This window comes from Kogia breviceps, chromosome 15, assembly GCF_026419965.1.
Source record: "Kogia breviceps isolate mKogBre1 chromosome 15, mKogBre1 haplotype 1, whole genome shotgun sequence".
NCBI lineage: Eukaryota > Metazoa > Chordata > Mammalia > Artiodactyla > Physeteridae > Kogia > Kogia breviceps.
The window spans coordinates 72,540,714-72,550,722 of record NC_081324.1 but is presented as its reverse complement, the minus strand read 5'-3'; the positions used below and the strand labels follow the sequence as shown (position 1 = coordinate 72,550,722).

Below are 10,009 nucleotides of genomic sequence, written 5' to 3'. Positions count from 1 at the left end.
GAAATATTCCTTTGCGAGCCAGATGTTTTTGCTTCCACTCCTTAAAAAGCTTTTGAGAATCCAGAGAAAGCAAGGAGCAATTCACTGACAACAGACTGGGGTTTCTCTGCTGCCCGGCTCAGGTTATTAGAGGGTTTAGCTGGCCACAGAAGCAAGCTGTGGACATCTCTCCCTGGAAGGGCTGACGGCCACAAATCAAAAACCAATCTTCACATGGGAACAGTCTGGAAAGGGCTGTTGGTCACATACAGGGCTTTCCAAATATACTCCACATGCCCAGAGCTGATAGGATCTCCTATCAAGAGGTCACTTTAGACCACCAGGTCAATTACACGTCAAAGTAAGTGCTGACAATCTGGCAATATAAAAAGGAAAGATGGGGACTTCCCTGGTGGTCCAGTGGTTAAGACTCCCCGCTCCCTATGCGGGGGGCCCGGGTTCGATCCCTGGTCGGGGAACTAAGATCCTACATACCGCAACTAAGCACGCGCGCCACAACTACTGAGCCCATGCACTCTACAGCCCGCACGCAGCAACTAGAGAAGCCCGTGCACCACAACGAAGACCCAGCGCAGCCTAAATAAATACATTAAATTAAAGAAAATAAAGTATATGGTAGCTATACCCCAATAAAAATTTTAAAAAATAAGAAGAAGGAAAGAAAAAAAATGGCATTCTGCATCATGAGTCTAAAGAATGCTCTAGTCTTTGGTTTAGTATATTAGTTATCTACTGCTGTGAAGCAAATCAACCATAACATATTGGCTTAAAACAGCAAAATCATTTATCAGATCTTGTGGGCTGGGGATTTGGAAGCAGCCTTGCTGCGTGGCTCTGGCTCAGGGCTTCTCATGAGCTTGCAGTCAGATGAAAGCCAGTGCTGCAGTCAGCAGAAGGCTTGCCTGAGACCCCACTCCCATTTCCAAGTTGGTCCACCTGCATGGTTGACAAGCAGGTGGGGCTGTTGGTGGGAGGCCTCAGTTCCTCCTCAGGTCTGATTGAGTGTCCTCAGACATGGAGGTTGGCTTTCCCAGATTGAGAGATTCAAGAGACCAAGACAGAAGCTGCAATGCCTCTCATAACTTAGCCTTGAAAGTCACACACTGTTATTTCTGTCCACGCAGGCCAGCAAAATTCAGCATGGAAGGCGACATTAAGGGTGTGAATATGAGGAGGTGTGGATCGCTGGGGCCCCCCCTTGGAGGTAGGCTGCCATTTCTGAGAACCAGGTCTAAGGAAAGACGGCAGGTGCTACAAATGCTTTAGGCACGAAGATATTCATCACAGCATTGTTTACAATAGTAAGAAATTGTAAACAACCTATGTGTCCTTCTCCATGAGATTGGCTGAGTCGACTTCAGCACAGCCACACAACAGAACAATGATTACATATGTGCAGATGCCCAGAGGAAGACTGGGAAGACGTCATCCCACTTTGAGCAATGGTTATTTCTGTGAGCAGGCATGGGACTGAGTCAAGGGGGAAGAAAACTGAGGTTCAGGGTGTCCCAATGTGGGACTGAGTGAAGCAGGAAGGAAGCGAGCTCTTCATTTATAAATCCATCCTGCTGGGTTCTTTCTCCTCAACACCCCCAGAAAATTGAAGCTGGGCACCTTGGTTTCCGAGTACCTGTGGGGCTGAAACACCCTCTTAACCAGGCTATCATTCCAAACAGAGGTTTAGCAGCCAGCTATAGGGTTTAATCCCAAGTAGCAGACTGCCCAGCTAGATGTCAGGGGTCAGGTCTCCTTCACTCCTCTAATCCTCTCTGTCACCTACACCAATTAAGACACTGAGGGTCCTCTCCAGCATCCAGGGCAGGAAGGGCCATAGGAGGCTCCTTCTCCTGTTAATTACTAACAGACGTTCATCCCCTGCTCCCTCCCCCTCCACGGGTTCAGTGGAAAATGATCAGCCATTTTCTTGATCCCCCAACACATTAATTATCCAGGGATAGCAAAGAAAATGAGACCATTTCTGGAAGAAATCTATGGCCCCATGTGTCCCTATTTCCCTACCACTCCTGGATCTCGAAAAGCTTTTTAGTGGATGCAAATACAGGTTTCTTCCAGCCAGATTGCTGCAGTCTCCCTGCAGATCAAACTGAGTCCTATCCCAGAGCCTGGGACAATTTTATCCCTAAAGAAGAGGCTGATAGGGTGAGAGAATTGGATGCCAACTCTTCCTCTGCCTCAGTCAGCAAACCAGAGGTGGCAGAGAAAACAAAGAAGGCTTCCTGCTATAATCTGGACACAGATGAAGCAGTTTGGCAAATGAGCACAGGTTTGGGCTGCAGACAGACCCCGTTTTGATTTCTGTCTCTGCCAAAGACATGCTGTGTGGTCTCGGGCAGGTCACTTTGTCTCTCTGTGCCTCCCCTGCAGCACTTTTAAAAGGGTAGAGTAATAAAGCCTACCTCTCATGGGTGCTGTGAGGTGCAACGAGATCGCATTGAAACGCCTTACAAAGTGTATGGCACACGATGAGAGCACAGTGAATGGTCGTCAGGATTATACTGTTGGATTATACAGCCACTGGACACCATATTCGGGAATGCAGTGACAACAGGATATATGTGTTGTAAGTTCGGAAATACCAGCACTAAATGAGTGGCATTCCTTGCTCCTTCTCTCTGGCTAAATTATTCCCACTTGGGAATCGTGGTACTTGTTTATCACTTTGTGGTTTGTTTAGCCCCAAAGGAGGGAGAGTGGGGGACGTACCCCGGAGTCAGAACCAGAGGGGCTGGACTCAAGACCAGGCCCTGCCGGCCTAGACGGACCCCTTGTGGAATTAGGAGAAGGTGCCCAAAGTGACGGGGGCAGATTGCTGAACCCCCTTGACCTCAGTTTCTTCACCTCTGAAATGGGAATAAATACGACACAGCCACCTTGCTGGGACGTTCAGATCAACTGTTGGATCTGGTGTAGATGGTCAAGCAGGTTTCAAACCCCAATTATTGGACCTCACTGAATTAACTGCACCTGCTCTTTCCCCCAGTCTTTAGCACCCCACCCCCATTTCCCCTTAACCTGTGACCAGGTTAGGCTTTTTCCCATCTCGAGGAAAAAATTCCCTTTCCCCCCACCCAGCATCGCCTTCAGTAACAGCCTTAACTCTTTCACCAACAAGCTTCTCAAGAATTGTAGCAACTTCATCACTTCCGGCCGGCCAGGCCAGTTATCGCTGTCCTCTTCTCTCTCTCCCTCCCATTCTCCCGAATCTTCTCTTTCCAAGGTCACCAGCAACCTGGCTGCATCCAGGGCCTGCTGGTCCCCGACAGGTGCCCGGTGATCCCGGACCTTTCGGCACTGCTCACCCGTGGCTTTGCTGCTGCTCCTCTGGCTACCTCTCCGATGTCAGCATCTCCAGCGCCCTCCTCCGGCCCCTTCTTATATCTGCATCCTCTCTCAGGTGTGCCCATGTATTCCCAGATCTCTGCCTAGCCCACACCTCACTGCCAGCCTCCGGGTCCAAATATCCAGTGGCCTCCTGGACATCTCCGTGTGGCCACTGCACCAGCACCCCAGACATGAGCTCGTCCTCGTCCCCCACACCCACCTGCCTCCCTCCCAGGTTCCCATCTTAGGCAACAGCCCCTCCATCCACTCAGCTGCCCAAGCCAGAACCGAGGTGCCATCCTTGGCTCTTGAACCAGTCACCACAACCTATCAATTCAGCCCCCTGCCGGGCTCCTGAGATCATCCTCTCATCTCCACCCCCGTCACCTCACTCTCATCCAGCCCATTCATCCCTTCGGTGGGCTTTTATTGAGCACCTGTGGTGTTTCTGACACCATGCCAGGCGCTGGCCACCGGCATCTCTCACTGGATTCCCGGCACCCCATCTTCACTGGTCTCCTCCTCCGAAAACATTTTCTACCCAGAATCCCGAATGATCTCTCCAGCACAGTGCTGTCCATAGAGCTTTCTGCAATGGTGAAAATGTCCTATATCTGTACTGCCCAATATGGTAGCCACATGTAGGCACTGAACAATTGAAATGTGGCTAGTGCAACTGAGGAACTGAATTTTTAATTTAATGAGCCATGTGTGTATTAGTTAGCTTGGGCTGCCATAAAAAAAAAAATCATACTGGGTGGCTGAAACAAAAGAAATTTATTGTCTCACAGTTCCAAAAGCTGGGGAATCCAAATTTAAGGTGCCAGCCAATTCAGTTCCTGGTGAGACCTGTCTTCCTGGCCTGTAAACAGTGTCCTCACATGACACAGAGAGAGAGAGAGAGAGAGAGAGAGATCTCTGTCTCTTCCTGTTCTTATAAGGGCACCAGCCCTATAGACTTAGGGCCCCACCCTTCTGACCTCATTTAACCTTTATCTCCCCTCACAGGCCCCATCTCCAAATACAGTCATGTAATGACTTAGAGCTTCAACATGACTTTGGGGGAGGGTGGCACAAATATTCAGTCCATAACAATGTGGCTAGTGACTACCATAGTAGACAGTGTGGCTCAGGAGGGAAAACCAACCATGTCCTTCCACAGTCTGCAACCTCCTTGGCTCCCCACCTCCCTCGGGATGGAGTCCAGACCCCTGACAATGGCCCACAAGGCCCTGCAGGGTCTGCACCTGGCCCATTGCTGTAGGCTCTACCTGTTATACTGACTGCTTAGAGTCTGTAGAGGCCAGAGTGCTGGCCTCCACCTCTGGGCCTCTGCACCAGCACCTCCCTCTGCCTGAACACTGTCACCTCCAGCTGCGCACACAACCCCCACTTCTTCACCTCACTCTGATTCCCAAATCGGGGGTCCCCGTTTATACTTGTGTGAGGGGCCCTCCTCCATCGTGCGTGGAAGGTTTGGGTCACAGACAGGCTGGGCCAGTGATGCAATGTCCACATCAGCTGTCCATCCTCCCAAGGATGTTCCCCGGGGATAATGCAGAAAGGTGGTCTCAGCGACCTGAAGGTGGTGACCAGAAACAGAAGCAAGGGCCCCCTGGCCATTCCTCTGAGAATCCAGCCCTTGCAGCATTCAAGGAGATGATCTGAGGAGGCAGTGTTTCAGTGGAAAGAGCAAGGGGCTTTGAACTCAGGCCTGCGGGGGGGAAGGGGGGTGCTGGGCCCTATTTCTGCAACTCTCATCCACCCACTCACGACTCTCTTTTCTTTGGGGGGGGAGGGGGGGCGCGCGTGGCCAGCGGGATTTTAGTTCCCCGACCAGGGATCGAACCCACGTCCCCGGCACTGGAAGCACGGAGTCTTAACCGCTGTACCGCCAGGGAAGTCCCAGGACCCTCATTTTTACATCAATAAAATGGGGTAACAGCACCTCCTCGGGAGGGTTACTGTGAGAATTCAATAAGGGAAAGGAGGTTTGTATGGACCAGACACTGTTATTATAATCCCGTAACCTTTCACAAAATGAAGTCTTGTCTTTGAGTTTTATGGGTGGAAGGTCAAAGTCCAAGCCATGGTGGCAGAGATAAGGAAACTGAGGGTCAGAGAGGGCCAGGAGTTAGCCTAAGTTGCTAGCAAATGGGCAGCAGTACTGAGAATGCAGATGTGAGGATGCCCCCGAGGGATAACTGTCCAGTCTGCAGGTCCAATGGAGCGGAGGGACACCACCAAAGGTGCTCACCTTTTCGAGTGGGGGTTCTTTCGGACCTTGGAACTAGCGGGTCCTTCCGTGGGGAATCGGAGGCTGAGATGGCTCCCAAGGTCCCCTGCGGGGTGCACTGGAGATGGTGCACCTGGAGGCCGGCAGGCACGCTGGAGGCCGGGGGCTCCGGGAGGCCCACGCAGCGCGCACTCTCCTGAAGACCTTACACTACAGCCGGTGCGGGTCCCGGTGAGCGTCTGCGTGGGGTCGGATGGCGAGGCTCCAGCCGCACCCTGTGGGGCGGGGCCGCGGGAGGCAACGCCCCGCCTCCACCTCCCCCAGCACCGCCTCGCCCGGCCCCGCCTCCGGGAGCTGCAGTAGGCTCCTCGACGTCATTCGCCAACCCTGGGAGGCTTCTGGAACCCGGGGTAGGTGGATAAGGGTGACAGGGCTCCCTCTCCCCATATTTTGTGAGCATCTAATAACAGCCCAACCCTAGATACTACTGACCTTGTGTCTTTCCCCTACCTCTCCTCCCAGGGTGGGGGAGGCGACTGAACTCCCCAAACCGCGGAACTCAGTGTCCCTCGATTGTCCACTGTCTCTTCCTGCATTCAACAAACAGATCTGAGGCTGAAGTCAAGACCCTTCTTCCCACCACTGTGTGCTTTGAGCAAGTGACTTCCCCTCTCTGAGCCTCAGTTTACTCATCTGTAAAATGGGGATGACAGTAATACCGCTTCCATCGTTTTTTCGGGATTTGATGAGAAAACAAGTAGGCCCTCAGCAAGGGTGTCTGTTATTCTTGTGCTCTCCTCCACTCCCCCCACCCCCTCAACCCAGGAGACCCCTGCCTGGTCTACCCAGACGCCCAGCCCTGCTGGTTATTTGGGGTTGCACAGGGAGAATGGCTAAGGCCAGAGCTGGAATCAGCAAGATATAGGCTCTGCTACGTTGGACAAGACACTGGCCCTCTGTGGGCCTCAGTTTCCCCATCTGCGCAAGACAGGAGCTGTAAAAACTGAGAGACAGCAGTGCCTGGTGCATTTATGGAGTGCCGATGGTATGCTCCACACTTCACCTGCTTCCCAACAACCCTAGGGGGCTGCCAGTGTCAGCAACAGCCCCATTGTACAGGAAGGGAGGCTCAGAGAAGTGGGGTGACATGTCCACAGTCACACAGCTAGGAGTAGGGGTGCTGGGCTTGAAGCCCAGCTCTCCTGTCTGAGGGGTCTGGGCCCCTGGGAAAGCAGGGCTAACTCTGGAGGGACTTCCTCTCCCACTCCCTCCTCGACTTCCTTGCCAGCCTCCAGTGGGAGGTGTGCCCTGGAGGAGTAGCTGCCACCCCACCTCCACTAGGCTCAGCACAGAGGCAGGGGCAGGGCTGGTGCTCCGTCTCCACCTCATCGGAAATGGGATGGAAAACATAGGAGAGTCGGCCTGGAGGGGAGAGCGCTCAGGAGCCGGTGCTGGCTCTCTGGGGCTGCAGCACAAAGAACTGAAACAAGATTCAGTTCCTTCGGGCATCTGAGCAGCTGCTGTGTGCCTGGTACTGAGTGGGGCCCGAGGGGCGGGTGGGAGAGTAGGAGCCATCCCTGCCCCCAAAGAGCTCATTCTCCATCACACAAGCCGTCCATTACTTCACTTACTATAGGGGACTCACTATGTCCCTTCATTCACCACCACTGAGCTACGGGTGCTGTTATCATCCCCACGGGATGTATCTGGAAAATGAAGCCCAGAGAAGGAAAGTGATTTGTTTGAGGTCACATATATAATCCATTTCGAAGCTGAGAGTTGAATCCTTTTTTCTTTACAGTGCTGTTTACTGAGCGTCCATTGTTTCTCTACAGTGTTTACTGAGCATCTACTATGTGCAGTCATTGTAGGTCATCTCCAACCCTTCCCACAGAGCGAAACCTCAGAGTGGTTAGGTAACTGGTCCAAGATCACACAGCCAGGAAGTGGCAGAGGAATGATTCAAACTCAGGCTTGACTCTCCCAAACTTCTCCTGGCCTGAGAGGGGGGAAAAGAGGTCAGCTCCACCATTCATTGTTTATTCATTCAACAAATGTTTATTGAGCATCTACTCTGTCAGGTATAGGCACAGGGTGGATCATAATAAAGCTGCCCCAGCCACTGCCCTCAGGGCGTTCATGGTCTTGAGCATGCCCATGGGGTACTCAGACAGAAGAGCCACCTCGTCGAGAATTGGGGCGGGAAGAGGTGCTGCCAGGGATGGCTTCCTGGTGTTGGCTCTGGAGTTCTGTCTACCTTCTGGCTGGGCAACCGGGCCCCAAAAGCATTCACCTTCTGAGTGTCTTCATCTGAAAAATGGTGATAAAGTCCACCTTGTCCAGTGTGGCTCAAGAAATGTCACCTGTTATTACTCACATTATAGTCCCAACTGAGCCCTCATGGCAGGGCAGGGAAAGTGGGCAGGGAGGGAAGGGGTGTGACACCATCGAGGTCTAGGCCCTGGTTGGCGACAGGCAGAGAGCGCCGAGACCCTGGGAGCCTACGAACACAGGGCAAACCAGTGAAAAGAAACCCCAAAGGCCTCAGACAGGGAGTGGTTGCAGGGAGTCTAGGGCCAGGTCTGTGACCTCGGGGGGACCACTGGGACCTCCAGCAGGAATGAGGTCAGGGCTGGGGCCCTGTGATAAGATGGGAGGAAGGGATCCCCCCCAATACGTTCAGGAAGCAGCAGAGGGTGGGGGTTTGGGAGGGTGGAAGATTCTGGGCTTAGAGCTCTAGTGTTGGTATAACCTGGGCTCAGATCCCATTGGGCACTCATTATGGGACCTTAGGCAGGGGATGGCACCTCTCAGCCTCAGCTTCCTCCTCTAGAAAATGTGTTTCTAATACCTGCATGGCCAGATGGAATCAGATCATGTTAACAATTGTTTAATTTAACAGAAGTGTGTACAGCGCGTACTGTGAGTCAGACGCTGCTCCGCGCACTTTCTGCCTGTGTATCTTTAGTGAGAGGTACCCACTCCTACCACCACTAGGGCAGCTATTGTCACTACTCTTCATCATGTGACTGTGTTACAATGACTGCGCTTGACTTCCAAATCAGGAAAAATGACAATAACAACCAGGAAAGCAAATTCCATCTGGGGAGCAGGCCAGGGCCTGGGGCAGCTCTGGAAGCCTGGCTGTGGGCTGGACCAGGATAAGAATTCGGGACGGCCCGGTCCTGCCAAGGCTGTTCTCCAGGACCTCCAGGAAGAAAACCAACAATTGGGAACTCTTCTCCATGGGAGATGTGTCTGTCCTGGAAGGCCAACTTGCGCGTGTGCAAGTGTGTGTGCCTGCGTGTGGATGCAAGCCTGTGCATACGTGTGAGTGGCGGGGGGGTGGGGCCGTGTCCGGGCCCTCACCCGTCCGCAGCCCCGCTGCCAGCCGCCAGCCTCAGACGTCTGTTGTGGCAGATGTTTGGCTGTGCCATGGCAACGCCAGAACAGGATGTACCTCTGGATTGCAACAGGGACAAGCCCACACTCATAGGCCGCCCACACCGTTCCCCTCCCCAAAGGCCTGTTGCAAAGAACCATTTGGGTCCAGGTCGGGGACAAATGGTGTTTGTATCGGGAGACAGGCAGAGCTGGCGTCCTCCGAGGGGTCGGTGGCAGGGGAGGAGGAGGAGGACGCACGTGCACAGCCCAGCTGAGTCCCTCCTCCAGTGAGCTCACGTCGGTTTCCCTCTACCCTTCAGAGGATGCTAAGGAAGCGGCGTGGGAAGAGGAGTGGCCGTCAACAGGGCTGGTCTGTGGGCATCGGATCACTGTCTTTCCCACGATTATAGCAACTACTCATGGAGGGAGTGCTCTGTGCCAGGACCTGTGCTCAGTACGTCATCTAGCAAATAATATCTACATTCACAGGTCTTCACTGTGAGCTGATGACACAGCGCTAATCTTTATAGCACCACTATGAGGTCATTCCTGTTTTTCAAATGAGGAAAAGGGGGCACAGAGAGGTTAAGCCAGTGATCTGGGTCACAGAGTGGGTGAGTTAGGGAGCAAGACCCTGGGCTGTCCTTCTCCAAAGCCCTTGATCAGCGTGGTGACGCTGCCAGGACCGGCGACATAATTTGCAGGGCCCAGTGGGAAATGAGAAGGCCTGGCCCTCATTAAAGAATTAAAGACAGAGACAGCAGAGCATAGACGAATCACAGGTCCCCTGTAAGTTCAGAGTCCTGTGCGGCTGCCCGGGAAGCCAGGCCTCAAGTGCTCAGGGGGTGGGCACAGTGGCCTGGAGAAGCTCACACACCAGGACGGTGAGCCCCTGCCTGGCACCCCTGAGCCTCAGTGATCTGAGTGCAATTTCTGTTCCAGGGGGCCCGTTACCCCATCAGAGGGGAGAAGAGACCCTCCCCGCAAAATGCAGTGCTGAATTCCCTAGAACCATGAGCCTGGGAGCTAGGAGGGCAAATTTTAGCT

At 53.2% G+C, this 10,009-nt stretch overlaps 1 non-coding gene across 1 annotated transcript; it reads left to right on the top strand.

The window, feature by feature from the left end:
- Positions 1–385: 385 nt before the first annotated feature.
- TRNAR-CCU (transfer RNA arginine (anticodon CCU)) lies at positions 386–458 on the top strand. The gene has a single exon. It is a non-coding gene; the product is annotated as a tRNA-Arg (tRNA).
- The last annotated feature ends 9,551 nt before the right edge of the window (positions 459–10,009 follow it).